The sequence below is a fragment of the Channa argus genome, chromosome 5, assembly GCF_033026475.1.
Source record: "Channa argus isolate prfri chromosome 5, Channa argus male v1.0, whole genome shotgun sequence".
Lineage (NCBI taxonomy): Eukaryota > Metazoa > Chordata > Actinopteri > Anabantiformes > Channidae > Channa > Channa argus.
Window position 1 is genome coordinate 3,606,495 of NC_090201.1, and position 21,531 is coordinate 3,628,025.

The window sequence follows — 21,531 nt, forward strand, 5'->3', positions numbered from 1 at the left end:
ATGAACGTATCTATTAAAGGTAAAACCTTCATGAGCAGTGTAGTTGGAATAGGGTCTAGCAGACAGATTGTTAGTTTAAATGAGGTAATAGTTGAAGTTAGCTCAGAGAGATCTATGGGTAAAAAGCAGTCTAAGAGGGATTGGGGCCTTATTGAGGATTTTAGCATTGTTGTGCATGACTGTAATATTTGAGGGGAGGATCTTGTGAATTCTTTCTCTAATAGCTACAGTTTTATAATATGTTTTATAGTAACTATGGTTCTTAGTCAGCCTGGCTACAGTGCTGGAAAGAAACTGGGGGTTGTTCCTGTTTTCCTCTATTAATGTATATTTTAAAAATGGTTTCCCAGGCTAAATGGGACTTTTCTTAATTGGTGGAATGCCACTTCCTTTCTAACTTTCGTGTTGCCTGTTTGACGTTCAGACGAACAAAATCTTGAATGCTGACTTTCAGTTATAAATTAAGTGGTAAATTTTTTCAATAAACAGCACATTGCTGCTGATGCCTTTTCAACATACAGATTCCCGTTGTCAGATTTCTTCTGCTTCTCTGCCTCTTGACACAGTATTAAAATGGAAAAAGGAGAAAGTTGGAGTAAGTGGCTACTCTGGGTAAAAATTCCTCAGTTGTAATTCAGCTGTCAGTGTCTGTCTGAGTGCATGCATACTGCTAGAGGTCAGAGAAGCTGCCAAATGATTTTTCACTGTGAGGTCGTAAGGTCAACGTCAAGGTGTCGGCCAGACCTCAAGCTGAATATCAATGCTCCACCTCTGTCCCTCAGTGATTTTTACGTTTACATCAAAAATCACATCCATCCTGCTTTCTCCCCCCCATAGGCAAGGAGAGCAGAGCAGCTGGTACATTCTGTCAGAGTCACGAACACGAGCAGTCCACTGCACCACTGACGGGCCATCTTTCACAGGTAAAGACACAGCTAACACACTGCCTGCTGCATCAGGACAAAGTCATTGCAAGTTGTGTAAACTTAACAGTGAAGACAACACTTTACAGCACAATTTCTTTGTTCTGAAATGATCGGAACACAAAGAGACTAAGTTTGAGATGTTTTTAATACTAAGCTGATGTAATCAGTGGTTTGGTAGGTAAGACATCCTCACTGTTAACATTTCAAACCATCACAATTGCATTTCTACTCAGCAACAGCATGGTTGTCAAAACACCTTTAAAAATCCCTTTTGAAAAAGGTGGGCATTAATGTGAAGTGTACACAATCTGTCATTTAAACATGCAAAACCACCAGCATGGTCTTTTAACTTGAAGTACTCATCCTCAGGAAAAAATTAATTCGAATCAGTTGTGGTGCAAACATCCGCTGGTGAAGAGCTGTGCAGGAGCAAAAGGCTCATTCATCAGTATTTGCAAGCTCACTGTGCTTCAGTCTGAAGCCCCACTAATTCACTAAGTGGCTAATTCTGCCTCCATTCTTTATGCAAGTAAAGAGTAATTTGCTGCACCAGACTTTGGAGTTCTGGGTAAGGAGAGGGATAAAATTTCATAATCAGGTGACATACACTGTAAGTGGGCTGGCAGTGATAATAACTGAATATTTTTATTGATGATCACTAATGTTATATTGATAAATTCAAAAAGGCAAAACCAATAAATATCTAAATAACAAATGTCTAAACATTCCACGAACCCTGAGGGGATTAGACTAGACTCGACTAGTCACCTCGTTCCCTAGGGTAAACCTGCACAGAGTACATCTACAAGTCCACATTGAAAACATCGAGCCTGTTGAAAATAGAAAGTTATGATTCATTTTCTCTGATGTGAGATATTTGGAAGCTTCAATCATTGAAGGAATTCTTAGAGAAGAGTTACACGAAAGTGTGTGCACTAGATGCACAGCAGAGATGTATTAGATGACTGAAGAGGTAATATACAGTGTAGCAGGCACAAGTGGACATATTGCTTACAGGAGGTGTTTTACTGGTGTTTTCTGACTCCCATTTTACATAGTAATGGAAGGCATAAAGTTGTCTTTCTTTGGATGTGTGCTGATTTCCTCCCTATGTGCATAAATATGGCCGAGGCCTTTTTATGCCTTTTGTACTTTAAGCTGTAGCGTAATTTCCTGAGTGGAGATACAGAGGCTGTATTAAAAGATCTACACACATCATCAACAAAGGAATATTACAGAAACTATTTACAAAAGTTTGGGAAAAAGGTTTTATGGGCTGCTGAGTCCTAGATTAACCTCTACCAAAGTGGAATAACTTTAGTTGATAAGATGATAAGAATCTACTCATGAGCCAAAACTGTACAAACTCATCAGTGAAGCGTGGTGGAGGTAGTGTCATGGTTTGGGCTGCATGGCTGGTTTTTGGAACAGGCTCACTAGCTCTTTATTAATGATATAACTTATTATTGTAGAAGCAGAATGAATTCAGTGATTCAGAAACTTACAGAGGAAGGCATGGTAACTAATTGGGAGGAGCTTCATTATGCAAGACAATGATCCAAAACACACTGTCTACTCAACAAAGGACTCAATCAGAGGGAAAACACTTTAGGTCTTAAAATAGCTGAGTCAATTATCTGACTGTAACTTAGCTTAGTATTTTACCTGAAGAAAAATATGAACAAAAACTGAAGGAGGCCTGAAAAAAAAAAGCCAGGAAAAGCATATCAAAAGAAGAAACCCACATTTTGATTTTAGTTAACTCCAAACAATGGATTTGCAACAAAATATAAACATTTATTTATATTAATTTACAAAACAGAAAAGTCTGTTCTAATACTTTTGGAAGACATAACATGTGTGATCTAATTTAAAGATATTCTAAACTTTCATCTGGTATCTGTCTTTAGCCAAATGTCTTCAGTGTACAGCAAAAACAAATTATTAGTCTTGCTGTTGCCATGTGTCAGATTAAGTAGGACAATGTTCAGTATTTATTCGGAAAGCCCAGAATATCAGAAAAGCAAGTAAAATGAATCAGTATCTACTCGAGCCATGAGGCACAGTGTGATTTACTTTACTGACATGTCAGATGTGTGCTGGTTTACAGAGGATGCAGTAACAGCCTGTTGTCTGTTTTCATTGTCTTTCACTGAACATCTTACTGTGGCTCTGTTTCTGCATCCGCTGAGCTATCAAAGCTTGACTTACTCTGTTTTAAACACAAGTTGCTTCACAATAAAAACCTCCTGCTGCTTCACTGATAAAAAACACTTTTAATGTGAAGCAGTAGGAAGTGCTCCATTAGCAATAAGAGTAATATAACACAGCACTGAAATTAGTAAAATCAAACAGCAAAATCAGGCTAAATCTGAGATAACACAAACATGCTATTTACTGAAACAATTTGGCTGAACACAGAGAGGCTTTTGAGAAAGTCACCAGCACAGCACCAGGTGTTCAGCCAAACAAAGTCACATGCATGTGTTTGCGGTTTGTAGTGGCTCAGCAACCAGACCAACCCAGGCACAGTGATGGAGTGTTCAGATCTGACTGCCTCAAGATACTTTTCTTCAATGAAGTGAAAACATATTTTTAGGAGATTTTTGATAGTACAGTAGCACAATGTGAACTTAACGTTATAAATTCACATATAACAACTAAAACAATAACCTAAATGGAATGTTGTTGTTTGTTCGTACAATAGTGCTATTATATGGCAGCTGTCCTCTCTTTGCACATGGCTGAACAATACCATGATATTCTGTTCATGGTTTGTGGTTGGTCTGTCATATGTGCACTCCATCTATATAAAAGCAAAACCAAAACTCAAACCAGTGAACTGTTCACAAGGCACCATATACTTTCAGTCATGCATGATTGTATTGGCTTCCTGTTTGCAGAGAGAGTGTAAAAATCGGTGGGGATAAGTCAAAGTCATTCATGACCTTTTGGATCATTCAAATGCAATAAAAGAAGCACAGTGAAATATGGAAGATCTTTTGGAATATACAGTAACCTGCTTATCTTTAATGCCCTTCAGCTGAATCTGCCCGGTGAGTGTTGCTGCAGCGGCAGCTCACATCTTTTGGCAGAAGCTTAGTGTACGTCAGTGTCAGTGCTTGCTAAATTGGGGAAGAAGAAACAAACCACAGCTGCCTGTTTGCAGATCCCAGCACATGATTGTTATTTAATCTCACTCCGTAGTTGGTGCCATTAATCCATCTTTAAACAAAGACCCTTATTAAAAGACACGTTAACTAGTCATTTTCTGGTCAGTTTCAATTATTTTGTTTCAGTACATGCGAGAAATCATTAGCCAATAATGACTATGTAATGTGGGAAGTTAAAATGAAATATCAGGAAGAGGACCATTGAAGAAGATTCCTGACAGTGTAGTGTCATTCTTTGATATAGCTGTCCAGTCAATGATATATGCCCTGTGGATACTCAAATAATTGGACAAAATGTCCTGGGTAACAAGGAGATACCCTCAAAAAACCAGATTGATCAGTTTGTTACACAAACTCTCACAGAGGTCAGATATGTGTACTGTAGGTTTTTGCCAAATTAACTTGGAGCTGCTGGGGCTAACATGCTGCTCATGTTACCATTATAGCCTGTATTTGTGAACAGGGGGTAGGAGTCTACAGCCACTGTAAAGGCTGTACTCAAGCAGAGAAATGCTTTGAGCTACACACAAGTCAGCATGGTAACAGTTTGCTAACTTGCATTGAGCAGTGACTTCAGGTGATGGCATTGGCACCAATTTGCAGGTACTGGGTAAAAAATGCTAAATATGCTGCAAAAGAATAAGGGTTTCTTGTTGTAGAATACATTTTAATCACCAAACAGAGACATTTCTACAACGATCAACACTGTTGGTAATGAGCAGTAACGAAGGTACATTTACATTTTTATGGGTTAGTTCAGTTTTTGGTTAAAGCTAAATGAAGGGTTATATTAGTTTTTTTTACATGGTGGAGGTCTGGGAACCTTGGGAGCACCACATCCCAACCCATTAAAACTTCATGTCAATAATGGTTGTCATATCCTCCTTCCAGGTTTGCCCTCTTAGGTAGTAAGTGCTGCTCTGACTGAAGGTGGTATCATCAGGTGGGACTAAGTGGTCCATATGAGGATAGTCTCCACTGCCATAACAAAACCTCCTGCTGTATTGCTAACTGTTGCGAAGCTATAGTTGGCTTTGCAGTTTTGAAATTTCATGAAAATAGTCCCTCCCTGACTTATTTAACAGTGCAGTGTATCCGGAAACAATCTAAAGCTCCCACAGCCATCTGGGTGGAACAGAACCAAGAGCACTGTTTAAATCCAGGAATTCAAGAATTTCATTTGCAAATCTCTTCGAATCTTGCTTGTGTAGACCACACATACAATATTCTACTCCTAGATGACACAGCTTGACAACCCCTGTGCCACTTCACTAACAAAAACTATACCTTCAACTTTAGGAGGCAGAGTAGGTCTAATACCTAACATTAACAGAATATTAGTTCTTAGGGATGAAGATCCATCTTACCTTTTACCATGACCTCAGAAAAGCTGCATCCCTATTGCAGGGGGGCTTTTTATACTTTTATATAAAAAACATGCTTAGTTCTATGCAGAGGTGGTCAGTAGCTAAGTACATTAACTTAAGTACAGTACTTGTATTTTACTAAGTATTTAAATTTTATGTTTGCTTTTACTCCACTACAATTTAGAGAAAAATACTGTACTTTTACTCCACTAATTTTATCTTACAGCTTTAGTTAATAATTACCTTTTTCAGAATATTGGTCATACAAACTCTTTGTTAAATTAAATTAACTAACAAATGATTATGTATTAGCATTTTTTTTTTTTTTGCACCAAGTTGCTAGATAACCCTACCCCTTATATTCTAATAATTATCACACATTTATACCTTGCCAACAATAACACCAACAACAACAACATTACCTTTCCTACTGTTTATAATGTGTTATGTAATTCCACCACCTCTATGCTCTGGGCTGATGCTCACCTATTTCTGCATCTTTCAGCATCTGGGCTTTAATATTCCTTACCATGTCATGCATTTTTACTATGAATAATAGCCAATTCTCCAAATTTTGGGCACACTTATGTTTTTTTATGCAAACATTTCAAAGGGTTGATAAGTTCTTCATTTCTTCATACCTTAACCACAGGCTGCTCTAAGTAAGTGACTATAAATATAAAACAGAATCGATTGATGCCTCCAAATTTCCACCGTCAGATACTGTATGTCATGAAGCAGTGTCTAATAAGGGAAAGTTGCTCTCGAAGCTCAGATTAGATGGTAACACAATACCTTAGCAACTGCTAGGAAGTTGAAATACTAGGTTGTGCAGTAACAGTTGCACAGACAATGGGAAGAATGGATTTCACTAAATGCCAGAAAAAATTCAAAATGTATTTATGATCTGGAATTGAAAAAAGGCTGGCCTAATGATCCAAAGAATACCTCAGAATTCACTGTGACCTATTTCAAGACACACAAGCTGCAACTTCTGAAACAGTTCCCTGATATGAACATAATTAAAAATCTGTGGGTGGATCTTAAACAAGCTGTTTGCATAGACACCCTAAAATAAGCACAGAACTTGAAGTGCTCTGCAAGGGTGAAAACCCTGCATCAAGAATAGAAATACTACAAAAATGTGTACATAAAAGAGGCTACATGCTGTGATATCTGGACAATCACTGGTATTTGAAGAAAGGTTTATTTGTTAAATTGTCTGTTTATTAAAAGTTATTTTGACCTAGATCCTGAGCCTTTGTAGGGATAACTTTGGATGAATTTTATTTTCAACAAGCCATGTGCAGTTGACTCTTGCCTACTTTAAACCACTGCACAAATTTAATACAATCTGAAGCAAATGGGGCAACATTTAGTAAAACATTCTCAACCATGTTTTTGGAATAAAGAGAGATATCACCCAGCGGAGTGTATGCCTGACTGAGGTTTTAAAAAAAATCTTTTTAGATACAAATGGAGGTCTGCAGGACAGATGAATAATCTAAGCTACAGACTGAGACACTACCCATGAATACTGGGTACATATTGTTGGTTCTAGTGTGTGTGTGAGGATTGCGGGGGCGACCGTGGCACAGAAAGGTAGAGTCCACCAGTTTCGCAGTTGTTGGTTCAATCCCCAGCTCCTCCAGTCACATGTCGAAGTGTCCTTGAGCAAGACACTGAACCCCAACTTAGTTCCTCTCGGTGAGTGTTGGCCAGCTGCATAGCAGCTCCCCCATCGGTGTGTGAGTGTGTGTGTGATTGTGAGTGCGAATGGGTGAATAAGAAGCAGTTGTAAAGTGCTTTGAGTGCCAATAGGTAGAAAAGCACCATAAAAATGCAGACCATTTACCATTCCTGAAAATATGATCAATTTAGAAAATGACCAGAGTTGTAATATTTGGATCTCCTGATACTCAGTCTGAGCTGAAAATGCTTGTCTACAATGTCAGTCAAATATTGATATAACAGTTATATCTTATTTAATCTGACACACCAAATATTTTCAAGTACTTATGATCCAAATACTATAAGTCCAACTACTGAACAGTTGTACAGCTGTGTAACAGAGTGGAGCATCTTCACAAATGATCTTTGCCTCTGAATAGCACTGGTTACAAAAAGCACTTTGACAAACAAGTCACTTACAGAAACAGTGTTCATTATTGACAGCTGAAACATTAACGCCACCCCAGTCCTCCAGATCACCACTGGACATCTTTCATTTATATTTTGTTATATTTTCAACCAGGGTGAACACACTTCAGATACACACTATGATTAACAAAAAAACCTTCTTTAAGATTCTGTGTGGTAGATGGATCACATAATGTTTTTGTGTTGCTCTCTTCCTTTAGCAGAGTTTAATAAGAAGGATAAATGTAGGCCAGTGTTAAATAAAGGGTTTACAATATTTGATGGGACAAATTTAGTCCATAGCTCAAATTAAGGGCAAATCTGTCCCTGCTGCTCTTGCTTAATTTTTCAAGACTGACAGAATCCAGTTTGTCATTTGTGTTAGTTTAAAATTTGGATTTACAGGGAACATTTTTTGCTTGGGGTTTGATCAAGTATGGAGTATGGAGTATTATCATGTTTATGCATAATCTCTCCCAGCTGGTGGATTTGTCTATGCTACACTGAACAAAGATAGCAAATATTAGCTGCAATAAATGCCACAGTTTTTCATGTAATGTCAAGATTCACTAACCAGAGGCCATAAATGCAACGCAGCCTGTCAAGTTACATTTATTAGAATGTTCTTATTACTTTTACTTGGTCAAATATAAAAAAAAAAAAATGCAAGGAAAAATGCTACTTACAATTTTATTTAGATTACTATGATTGTTAAAGAATGGGATGATTCATTATGATCAATATTCTCTCAATGTAAAGACAGCTGTCTTTTTAATAGAAACCAATTTCTTCAAAAAGTATGTACTGTCTGTACCCTATGTCCCTATGTCTCAGTTAGGTTAATTAATTATTTATAATTTATGTAATAATCATAATGGGGTTGCAGTGCAGTAATCTATATTTTTTTTATTCTAGAAAGAAAATTATGATTTAGTAGGAATGACTGTCTCAGTATCAGTATCAGTCTGCTTTACTATGTAAAGCTTTCTGTTATTGTTATTGTGAATAGATTTCCCAAACCTTTTTTTGAACCTTGTTTTTGGTGACTAATTGTCACCCATGCCTAAGCCCAACCAAACCACTATTTTTGTAAATTTTAGTAAAAAAAAAAAGTGATTTTTCTTTTATTTATTATTTGTTTGTGTTTTTAAAACACAAAGTTGGACCATGATTTTGATACACTAAAAAACTGAAATTTGATGAGATCTACAAATTAATTAATTTGTTTAAAACTTAAAATCCACGTATGTTGATGTGTACAAATCAAATACTAACCATGAAATTAAAGCTCTGATCACATTATAGTAGCAAAAATGTAAAGGAAGTGCTCGGCAAAAAAAATACAGCTCAAACATATTCATTATAAAGGTGAACAGGTGCATTTTAAACCACATGACCTAATCACTAAAATTACAAAATAACAATAGCAACAAATTAACTAATTATACTATAATTTCATTCTAATTATTTCATAGTTTCTACATTTAGCTGGAGTGATTTTTAGAAATAGGTATTGACCAGGTTTACCCCTACCTATATTTGGTCATCGTTTGAATATAAAAAAATAATATAAGTATTGAAGCTCTGCTACAGTGTAGCTTTAATGTATTGCAAACAGTGTTGCTGTGTTTTAATTATTTTTGAGTTAATTTTACTTATTTTAGGTTTTTTTGTTAAAGTTTTTTCTTATTGTATAATATTTTAATTCGATTTCTATTTTTACATGTATAAGTAGTAAGTCGATGGCCAAAGTGTCTCACTTTTGATAAAGAGTTTCCCTTGTGGCTACTTTAGCTTCCAGGTTTACCTTAAATGTGTGTTTTATAGTGTAAGAAATTTTCTTCCTCTTCTTCTTATTCTAATTCTATTCTTATTTTTTTTTCTTCTTCTTCTAATTCTTCATGAAAAATGTTTCTGGGTCATTTTTATTTGGTTTGAATTTGAAACAAGACATTCAGTTTATTGTCGTGTTAAAAAAAGTGTATTGATTTGTAGTGTCAGATTATTGTTCGGATAAAACCTGACATTTTATGACATTTTATTGGACCACTGGAAATGATAACAGGCATGACATTTTATGGACAAAAATTATTATTTAATAACTATAACTTGATTTTTGATATATTTTGATTATTTATTTTGATGAATATATTATCAATAAATAAATAATGAACATAATTGTTAGATTAGATTAGAATTGTTAATTAGAGCCTTTGTTGTATGCTCTCTAATAAAAGCTAAAATTTACGATTATATTGTAATTAATAGTATACATTTTAGTTGAAGGATGCTTGCTCCGAGCCATGAAAATTTCATGCTCTGACACTCCATCACTCACAAGATAGAAACAGTGATCAAGGTCACTGTCTATCCAGAGTCACGCTGCCCTAGGTGAAGTTCTGCTGGAACTGGTCCACGGGCTTCACTGGCGACTCTCCTGCATCTGTCATGCATGTCAGAATGTTCACAAACTTTAAAACAACTTTCTAATCAGGAAGACTCGCTACAATGAACCCAAAGTGTCTGAGTGTCAACCACGGTAAGAGAAGTGGGAATTTTTTTAAAGCTATTCGAATTTATGTTCCTCCCTTATCTTTTTTACCACATATAAATCTCCGAGCACATCTGCTGTCATCAATATGTAGTTTTTAGAAAATGTAGTCATCGTATTTGATTCTATAAAGCACAGCAGCTTGGTAATGACTGCAGACTAAGCTAGTAATTCTGAGCCATTTCCAATTTTTCAGCATTTCCAACGTCTGACACAATAGACTGAAAAATAATATGTAAATGGGAACAACTATTGAGTGAACTGTGCTTCATCAAACTTGGTAAATTCAAAGATTCAAGATTCAAAGTGTTGTCATATGCACAGACAGAAAGCATGTTTCCCTGCACAATTAAATTCTTACTTTGCTGTCAACAGTAAATGTCATACAGTAAAGTAAAATAAAAATAGAAAAAAAAATAAAATAAAAAATTAGAGCAAAAAAAATAAGAGCAATAAAGGCAATAAAGGTGAGGTAGTGCAGTTTTGCATAAGGCAATAAAAAGTGAGGTAGTGCAGTTCTCAGTGAGGTAGTGCAGTTCTGAAATAATGAGTGCAAAAGCAAAAATATAAATCAATGTGGTGGAAGGAGATACCAAATGAGCTACCAAACTCTGCACGCTCAGCAGACTCTCTCCCAATATTCAAAAAACTGCTGAAAACAGAACTCTCCCGCATCTTCCTATGCACTATGCAAAAAAAAGTTCCCTTCTGCTCTTTCTCGCACTTGCATCTCGTGAACTATGAACACTTTTCTGATAAGACTTTGCTTTGATGTTTTCTCCTTGACTTAGATTTTTGCTGCCTTGTACCTCACTTGTAAGTTGCTTTGGATAAAAGCGTCTGATAAATGACTAAATGTAAAGTAATTGTAAATAGTTATGTCCATGTAAGCAGTTATGTCCCTGATTGCAAACCCCTAACAGCTGTTTAGGAGTCTGATGGCAGAGGGGAAAAAAGAGTTCTTCAGTCTTGAAGTCCTGCATTTCACACTTCTGTACCTCCGTCCTGAGGGTAGAAGTGTGAACAGTCCGTGCTGGGGGTGGGAGGGGTCTTTGAGTATGGAAGCAGCTCTCCTGTGGACTCTGCGGTGGTAGATGCTCTGCAGAGAGGGCAGTGGAGTCCTGGTGATCTTCTGCGGGTCTACACCACTCTCTGCAGGCGTTTGCGGTCCATGACAGTAGTGCTGCCGTACCACACAGTGATGCAGTTGGTCAGCCTGATCATCGCCAGCGATGCGTCCTATCACTGCGTTGTTGTCCGCGAACTTCAGGATGATGTTGTCCTTGTGGAAGGCAACACAGTCGTAGGTGAACAGGGTGTAGAGGATGTGGCTGAGTACACAACCCTGTGGAGTGCCAATGTTTGATACTGGCTGAAGTCCTATTACCAATCCTGCCAGACTGAGGCCTGCCAGTCAGGAAGTCTAGGAGCCAGTCACAGAGGGTGGGGTGCAGACCAACTGTGGACAGTTTGCGGGTGAGTTTGTGGGGAATGACTGTGTTGAAGGCGGAGCTGTAGTCGATGAAGAGTATCCTTAGGTAAGAGTCCTTATTTTCCAGATGAGAGAGGGAGTAGTGGGTGGCAGCAGCAATGGCATCTGAGGTGGACCTGTTGGGCTGGTAGGAATACTGCAGGGGCTCAAGAGTGTCTGGTATGCTGCTCTGAATGTGGGCCAGCATCACTCTCTCGAAACACTTCATAATGATTGGAGTGTGTGCCACTGGTCTGTAGTCATTCATGCAGATGGGTGGGCTTCTTCTTAGGCAGGGGGACGATGGTTGTGGTCTTAAATCACGAAGGAACAGTGCACTGGCTGAGGGAGAGGTTAAAGATGGAAGTGAGAACATCAGCCAGCTCGTTGGCACATGCTCTGAGGGCCCGCCCAGGAATGTTGTCTGGTCCTGCTGCTTTGCGGGGGTTGATATTCCTTTGTGCTTTGTGTACCTGGGTTGTTGAGATGGTTGGTGGAGGGGAGGGGGGCTGGGTGGTCCAGGTGTGTGTGGGCCCCCACTCTGCAGTGTAGCTGGGGGCCCACAGCGGTTGTAGAATGTGTTGAGGTCGTCTGGCAGGCTGTCTGTTGAGGTGGTGATGTTGGTGGTGTTGGTCCTGTAGTCTGTGATGTGCTGCAGGCCTTGCCACATCTGCCCCGAGTCAGCAGTAGAATAGAAGCTGTCCAGCTTCTCTCTGTACTGCCTCTGGGCCACTGTGATGACTTTTCTCAGTCGGTACTTCGCAGCTTTGTACTCGGTCTCATTGCCTGATTTAAATGCAAAAGAGCGAGTAAACATCATGTGACGTACCTGACTGTTTATCCGGGGCTTCTGGTTGGGAAACTTCTCGATTTGTATGGTGGGCCCGGGTGTGACAGGGTGTGCTTGTTTTAGTCTTTCTCTGTAAGCAGGGTACAGGAACAAAGAGATGTGGTCTGAGTGTCGGAAGTGGGGGAGGGGTGCAGTCCACGTATGTTACTGTAAACATGATTAAGAGTGTTCTTATCACGGGTGGGAATGTCCACATGCTGGTGGTATTTGGGGAATACAGTCCGTAAGCTACACTGGTTGAACAACAATAAAAACAGCGTCAGGATGAGCCGTTTCTAACGCGGTAATGACGTCATGGAGTTTGCTGAGTGCTGCCGTGGAGTTAGCTCGCAGGGGGATGTAAACAGCGGCCAAAAACACAGCAGTAAATTCCCTCAGTAGATGATAAGGACGGCACTTCAGCAGTAGAAACTCCACATCTGTTGAACAGTGTTCATCAACTGTCTGTATGTCTCCACACCACGAGTTGTTGACAAACGCACACACCCCTCCCCCTTTAGCCTTACCGGATGCGGCAGTTCGATCGTCTCGGTGAACCGAGTGAGTCTGTAGCTGAATGGCGTCCTCTGGGACTTTGTCTGAGAGCCAGGTCTCAGTGAAAATCAGGGCGCAGCACTCTCTGAAATGTGAAACTGAACAGAGGTTCGAATGAGATCTTTCTCTTGCTAATTACAAGAATTGTTTCCTGATTAAGTCAGAAGCAATTAAATATATTATTAAAATGTCATATCAAGTCAACTTCTAGAAATATGTGGGGCTCACTGAGTCTTTGGACACAGAAAGGCAAGAATGGCAACAGATCATCTTTGGTAATCAATTCATAGCAAATGGCAAAGCAGGGTTTTGTCGGATAACACAGGCTGCTTTAAATGAACGAGCATGTTCAACAAATGTCGACAGTCAATCTCATTGCAAATTAGCACAAGCCTCAGAGATAGAACTGTAAAGCAAACCCATCACAAACCAACCAGTATCTCCTAAACAGGGCATAAATATTTCTTTACATTCCACCACAGTATATATCAAGGTACTAGAGCCTATGTACATTTATTTTTCTGATCCTTTCTGGGCTGTGATCTTCATCGGCCAAGCAGCTTAATATCAGTCCTGTTCAGTCTTTAATGCAATGTAACATGAAAGATTGATGTAAGTCTTTTTTAATTTGCCACCTCTATAGTTTAACTTTGGGTAGTTGAAGAAGTCTAGGGATTGATCATGTGGTTAAGAGAACGAGTGATGACTTTTAGCGAATGGTGTCACAGTTTGACCCAACTTCCTCCCCACAACTGTACTGTGCATCGAGAAAATATTCATTTATTCCAAAATGGATCGAATTTGTTAATTTCCTCAAAATTCACACATTCACAATACCCCATAATGTCAGTGAAGATTCTCTGTCGTCCAGGTTTGGTATCCGAAGATTGAATCATGTTAACTGGACTGCCTATCCAAGCAGACTGAAGAAGCTGCTAGTACAAGTAGCAAAACGCTTCTAACCAAGAAAAAGAAGTCCAGTTGGCATGATTCAATCTTCAAATATACCATAATGACAACGTGAAAGAAGTTTGTTGAAAATCTTTGTAAATTTATTAAAAATAAAACCAAATCACATTTACATAAATATTCATGGCCTTTGCCATGACACTCAAAATTAAGCTCTGGTGCATTGTGTTTCCAATGATCCTCCTTGAGATGTTTCTACAACTTGATTGGAGTCCCCTTATGGGAAATTCAGTTAAATGGACATGATTTGAAAAAGCATACACCTGTCTATATACGGTCCCACAGTTAACAGTGCATGCCGGAGCACAAACCAATCCATGAAGTCCAAGGAATTGTCTGTAGACGTCTGAGACAGGATTGTATCGAGGGGTACAGATCTGGACAAGGATACAGAAAGATGTCTGCAGCGTAGAAGGTCCCAATGAGCACAGTTTCCTGCATCATCTGTAAATAGAAGAAGTTTGGGGAGACTAGTCAGGATCGAGGGAAAGAGGAATGCAGCAATGTATGGAGACATCCTTGATGAAAACCTGTTCCAGAGTGCTCTGGACCTCAGACTGGGGCGACGATTCATCTTTCAACAGAACATCAACCCTAAGCACACAGCCAAGATAAGCCAAGAGTGGCTACAGGACAACACTGTAAATGTCGTGGAGTGGCCCAGCATGAGCCCAGGCTTGGCTGTGCACTGACACTCCCCATCCAACCTGATGGGGCTTGAGAGGTACTGCAAAGAAGAGTGAGAGAAACAAGGTGTGCCAAGCTTTTAGCATCATACTCAAAAAGACTTGAGGCTGTAATTGTTGCTAAAGGTGTTTTAACAAAGTATTAAGCAAAGGCGTTAAATACTTATGTATATGTGATTTTATTTGTTTTTGGTTTTAATAAATTTGCAAAGATTTCAATCAGTCTTCTTTGAAGTTGTCATTATGGGTTATTGTTTGTAGAATTTTGATGAAAATAATGAATGTAAATACTTTCTGGATGCACTGACTAACAACTTAATTCCTTCTTTGCTTCTTTGAAATGGCAGCAGTTAGTCTCTCGTAGCTTTTTTATGAAGGAGTAAACACACAATAGTACTGTCATGTTTCTGGTGAATTTCTTCAAGTATGTTCTAAATTATCAATCAATATAATCAGTTTTCAGTACAGCTTTTATTTAGATTCCTTGAGTGTAAGGAATTGCTTGTCTCCTACATATTTGAGCTGCATTGGTAAATGTAGGCCTGTAAAGCGAAGTGACTGTGGTATTAGCCCTAATTTAACTTGACTTGCATTAGGCTAAATGTACCTGATTATGTTCCAGTCACATAGAAATGTATTCAGATTTCTTTGTGCCAGAAGGATTCTAGAAGAGCAATCAATGTTGCTGTAGTATTTAGCAATTCTTTTGAGAAGCAACTGGAAGTTCTCCTGATTTAATTTACTATCTTGTAGTCAAAGAAAGTAACTATCTTAAAGCTTTAGAACATTCCATACATGAATATTCAATACATAAATTATAATGATTAATACTGTTGTGTAATATTACAGTCCAACAGTGAGCTAGTGTCAAGTCATATTCATTTGTGTTTGATGTCCACTGAAGACATTTGGTGTAAACATCAATATAAGATGAAAGTTCAGTTTCTCAGCCTTTATTTTGTAGTATGTAGAACATAGAACCTCTTGAATCAGGTGACCCAAACAGGAGAGGAAAGTATTGGAACATGTGTCTGGTGTTTCACGGGGGCATCCTGTTAGGTTAGTCAAACAATAAATAGCTCTACATGACTATTCATTGTTTTCACCTTGGGTTAAATTAGAGCTACTACATTTGCTAAATTTGAAATGTTCTGAAAAAGAAAGAAACCACTGGTGTGCTGAGGATTTCTTTTCATCATAAAAGTATTTAATGCACATTTAAGTAATACAAATCTTCATCCAAAATTATTATGAAGTAATATTTTAATTATAACATTTTTCATATAAATTCCTTTATCCGTTTTCTTGTTGCTGTTATTTTGTTATGCTTAGGGCTAAGTTTGCATTTAAGTGGATGTAAACCCAAAACCTAACATAAGTAGTTATGTTCTTGCATCATTACATTCAGAAAAAAAAAACTTGTTTAGCTCTTTTTGAAATTTCAACTGTTTTGATGCAATATCACAAGATGCAAACTCTCAATCAGTAAAAAAAATGAGCAAGCTGGGAAAAAGTTTACACTAAAAAAATACAGAGGCGAGCCACAAAAGAACTGAAAACTGAAGAAACCCAGATTAACCGCTACCAAAGTACTGGATAGACCAAAGTGGAGAAGAAGCATGGTGAAAGCTTTTAGACTGGCCAAGTTAATTACCTGACCTTAATGCAACAAAATATGCATTTCATCTTTAAATTATTGCTTATTCTACAAAGAGGAATTAAAATGGCCTGGACAGCTTTCTCTGTATCTCATCTAATTTATTAAGTGTGTGAGTTTGCTTATCATACTGTTCTTACAGTCATTTTTATAATCATCAGATCTATATTTATTGGATGTTTGTTAAAGATTGAATGTGCCTATAAATATAGACAAAGAAACGAAATGAAAACACATACAGCATTAGTGCTTCTGCAGCGTGACAGGGACATACAGTCTTGTTCTCAGCTTTACCTTGAAAAGCTCTGAGTAGAGCATTTCTACTTGGATCTGTACAGTCTTTCTGGTCCTTCTGTGATGGTGTCTCCCCTGAGATTCTGCTCCAATTGAAGTGACTGAGGACAAAAAAAACTTAACTTGAAGACTGATGTGACATGATATCTGCTGCAGCACTATAGAATACTGTCTTCTCTCTTTCTGGCTTGAGAGACATTACTGTTTTCTCTCTGGGTGGCCTCCTTCCGTCACTCTAATCAGCCCTTTTAATTACTTTCGCGATCAACCACCCGACACTTCCATGTCACCCCTGGGACTCTCTGCCTGGAAAAGGAGAGAAATGGATAGAGAAAGCAGGGGCAGGCGAGGGGCTCATCAGGGAGGCAATGGGGAGACCAGGGGCTGTGGTAATATGAGGCCTTTGCCAGTCCATCAGCAGCACTGCCAACTCAGCCCCCTTCCTGCTTTGCAGCTGATGTCATGATAAATGGGTTTTTCTTAGCCCATGTCAATCCAGACCCATCTTTAAAAAGTATAATGCAACCAAAAAAAGGGTCTAAATGGGTAAAGGGTCTGCACTTATATAGCCCTTTTCTACCTATTGGCACTCAAAGCGGTTTACACTGCTTCTTATTATTAATTAATAAGAACACACACACACACTCATACACCAATGAGGGATCTGCTATGCAGCTGGCCAACACTCACTGGGAGCAACTAAGTTTGGGTTCATTGTCTTGCTCTAGGACACCTCGACATGTGACTGGAGGTGGTGGGGATTGAACCGATGACACAAAATGACCCACAAATGGGTGCTCAAGTCTAATAATCAATAGGATGAAAAATATATGCTGTCTTAGATTTCACTTGATTTACTAACTTTTTTTCCGATTGTCGAGTCCCATTTTCGTGGTACTTTTTTGAATTAGTCAATCTTTGTAAATTTGGGAGGGGGCCTGGTGACTCAGCGGTAAAGCCTTGGGTTCGGATGCAGAATGCCGTGGGCTCGAATCTCTCCTCACCTGGTGTGGATGGGACTGGTAAAATGGGAGGGTTGCGGGAAGAACGGCATCAGGCAAAGAGCCAAATCAACGTTTGGAACACGTCTGCTGTTGCGACGCCTGAAGGGACAAGCCGAAAGCCGTTGATCTTGTTTTTAATCTTTGTACCTTTGAAATTCAGACACTGGGTGTTGAGCTGCATATTGTATACTGTCAGGATTTTGTTATACCTTTAGCTTTCAATATGTCCTCGTACATCACTCTCTGTCATGATCACTGAAATGAAAATATTCAATAAATAAATAATTTTCAGTGCTTAAGATTTACATGCCTGAATATCTTTATAAATACACCAAGATAGTGCAGAGTAAATATTTACTCCTACCTTTCTTTAATTCAGATCATGCCATGATGCATTTTTGTGTGTGCAAGACAAGCAAAGACTCTGGAAATGCCTCGAAGCAAAAGCTATCTCTGCCATCCCTGGAATATAACAATGACTCATATTAAAAATTGAGCTGTGGCATGGTACTTTCACCAGAGTGACAAAGCATAATGTTCTAACATTAACAGGCAAAAGAACATCTGAAAAGATCATTAACATCTATAAAAGCTGATCTACAAAATAGATAGCACTTATACACAACACTTACAGAATCATTCTGTCTGTCTTTGGTCACCGCTCTTTTGGTTTACTGCGTGTTGGGATTTTAAAATAAAATATAGTCATATGCCATGTTTGAATTTTCATGATCTCATTTCCAGTGTATTTAACTGCCCTATTATCATCATCATCATTCATTTTTAATTACTGTCTTACAATATGTTTTTATGTAACAGCTTATCAGTTCAAGGGAATAAAACTGTTTGCTCCAGCTCTTGTGTCTTTTAAAGTCATGTCACATACTGATAGTATTAAAAAAAGCTGATCAGAACCAAGCGTATAGGGACCTTTTCGTCTATACAGCAGCATGTAGACACATGTTCACCTCAAGCTTTGGGCCTTTGACTATGTGTAATATTGATGACCACCTTTACAATACACTAAATCATGTAAAGGCTTCTCAATCTCAGTTCTCGTTCTCTGGAGCAGGTACTCTCATTGTCTGCTGCTGAGATGCACCCCTATAGCATGATGTTGCCCCCACCATGCTTCACCACAGGGATGGTGTTAGCCAGGTGATGAGCGCTGCCATAAATCCTGATCGATGAAGTGTTACTGAAAGGCCCATTCTACTGTATTGTTTTCCCATCCCAACTTCTAAAGCCAATACAGTGACTGATTTGCTCCTTGTTTATTTAATCAGTTAGGATAGTGTTCCATCTCTAGGAATATTCATGGAGGTTTCAAGCTTCATCCATTTCACACTTACTGAGGCCACTTTGCTCCTGTGAACACGCAGAACTTGGAAACGATTTTGTAACTTTGAGTTTCATTGACCTCATGGTTTGATTTAAAATGAGCCATGTTTTTACTATAACTGTTCGGTGTTTATTTTAATTTTATTTCTTTTTTAAAATAAACATAGTATGCACTGCTAATGGATCATTATAGGTTAAACACCTGTTAGCACATAACATAGTTAAATCAGCTTCACCTTTAATAGTGACCCTTGACTTTTATTTTTTATTAATGACTGTACATGTTGTGCAATACCATAATTAGTATTATTTGAAATAAACTTTTTCTTAGTAAAATACTTTCACTTTTGCATTTTAGGTAAAGTGTAGATAACATGGCTTAGTACTGTTGCTTGAGTAAAAGATTTGAAGTGTTACTTACATTTACATTTACATTTAGTCATTTAGCAGACGCTTTTATCCAAAGCGACTTACAAGTGAAGTATAAGGAAGGCATACGTTACTTTTAGTGGAGAACTTGCTTTAGGCCAATACTTGCACTTTAACTTATTTATTGGCCTTGTGTACTTCTACTACCTCTGCACATAGTGATGTGATACACTGTTGTTGTGTATGTGGCTGTGTAGCTGCAGATTGCAGATGTTGTGGTCTAATCAGTAAATGTCCTGACATGTGCTTTTCTCCAGTATGTCCCATCAGTTCAGTTTGTCATGGATCCATCAGGTCTCAAATACATCTAAGGAAATATTATAACAAAGAGTCACATAGGAATAATTTGACAAATAACAGATTTAACAGTTAAAAGAAAACAACAAACAAAAAAAAAACATAGGTTATGTGTGTAGATTATTGGCCAAAGAAATCTGATTTGTTTCATTTTAGAATAAATGTATATATCAAAAGTACTCTCTTGTCCCATCATCTAGTTTTACATTTTACAGTTTCCCCATGCTAATGCTTAGCTCTTGACAAATGTAGGTTAAAATGCAGTGGTGTGTTTGATAGATGATTTAACTCATTAGCAGAGATACAGGTGGGTTAACATACAGGCTGGGATCTGTCTGGGGGCATCTCTGCTGTCTTTGTCAATACTGAAGTGGCTCCCTGCCAGTGTGCTGCTGTCACAAAGGCCTCATCCTTAATCATTCAGTGTAACATCCTGGCTCCCGACCCCATATGTTTGATCACATTTTGACAGAGAACCCTTATTAGTCCTCTGTAACCTACAGTAATTAAACTTGTCTTGTTATTTTGTATTCCCTCTGCCCCCCAGCCTGAGTGCCACCTCTCTCCATCCGTTCCTCCATCCTCCCTATAATTATCCATCTATAAGGCTGTGGGAAACCAGGAAGGCTGAAGGTAAGTGTGTTTACTGTTCCACACCCACAATAAAATTGCACATTGATTTTGCTTTGCTTCTTTCTTTCTTGCTTTTTGTGGGGCCTAAGAAAGTTTATTCCAATTACTGCTAGAATAAACATTAAATGCTATGTTCTCACCCTTTCAGTCAGTGCAAATGGCTGCACACTTTGTTGGTTTTATTGTTTGTGCTCAGTAGCTCTCACTTTATGGAGTGCTCATGGTGTAGTACTGTGCAGGGCCTAACATCATACAGGTCAGTACCGAGTGCTATCGAGTAAATCCTGTGTCTTGTGTTCGAATGAGCACATTGGAGACACTTAGATGTACAAAACAAAACATCTTGATGATTTTTTCATTGTCGATACTTTTAAACTCTCAAAGCTTCCAGCAGCACTGTGAAGTATTTCAACACAGTGATAATCTGTCACTGGAGATGGTTTGATGTCAGTAATGCTCAAACTATTGGATTACTAGGACCAGCACTGCACAGCTAGGGATGGGAAAGGGCTGTTGGGGATTCAGTGTCTTGCCCAGGGACACTTCAACATTGGGGACGGGGAACTGTCTTCAAGGTACATTTGTCATTATTTAACTTTTTTCAATCTTAGCTTTCTTAGTTTTTGTATCTTCTCCACTAGGCCCCCACCCCCGCCCCCCTTCAGCAGGTTGAGTTTGCTCGGTTGTCATGGAGATGTTAGTAAATTAACTTGGGGATGACAGTGCAGCTCTTGTAGAATTTCAATCATCTTCTTAAGAGTGCAGTTTTGTTATGCAGTCCTGGTGGACTCCCCATGCCTCCTCCTTCTCCTCCTCCAGCACAGCAATATCCAGTCAACAGCTGTTTGATTAGATCTGCCCTCCTCAGCGTCTCAGTGCTGCTACACTTCCCTCTACATTCTGTTTGTGTTGGCTGTAACACCTCACATCTGGCAGTTAGTTTTTTTTTTTTTTTCAGTTACATCAGTGCTACCAACCTGCAGGATCTGTGGACTGCTCTTTATTATTCATTTCATTCATGTTTAGCTGAGAGCCAGAACAAGGCCCTTAAAAAGCAGCCCAATATAACCTGCTATTTTGTCAGCACTTAATTGCATTGGTACAGTTGGAGTGCGGGCAAAATGTTTAATGCAAGAAGCTGAACAGGTATAATTACCTTTCATTTGATGAGTTGGAAGATGATAACCGCTGTTAATGTGTTAATGTACTT

At 38.5% G+C, this 21,531-nt stretch overlaps 1 protein-coding gene across 4 annotated transcripts in view; it reads left to right on the forward strand.

Moving 5' to 3' along the window:
- The window catches only part of fhit (fragile histidine triad diadenosine triphosphatase), a 393,746-nt gene that overhangs the window by 23,887 nt on the left and 348,328 nt on the right, over positions 1 to 21,531 (forward strand). For all 4 annotated transcript variants that reach the window (XM_067505333.1, XM_067505332.1, XM_067505334.1 and 1 more), the window contains exons 2-3: positions 838 to 923; positions 20,236 to 20,321. The gene's annotated coding sequence lies outside the window, so the exon portion shown is untranslated. The remainder of the gene's footprint in view (positions 1 to 837; positions 924 to 20,235; positions 20,322 to 21,531) is intronic.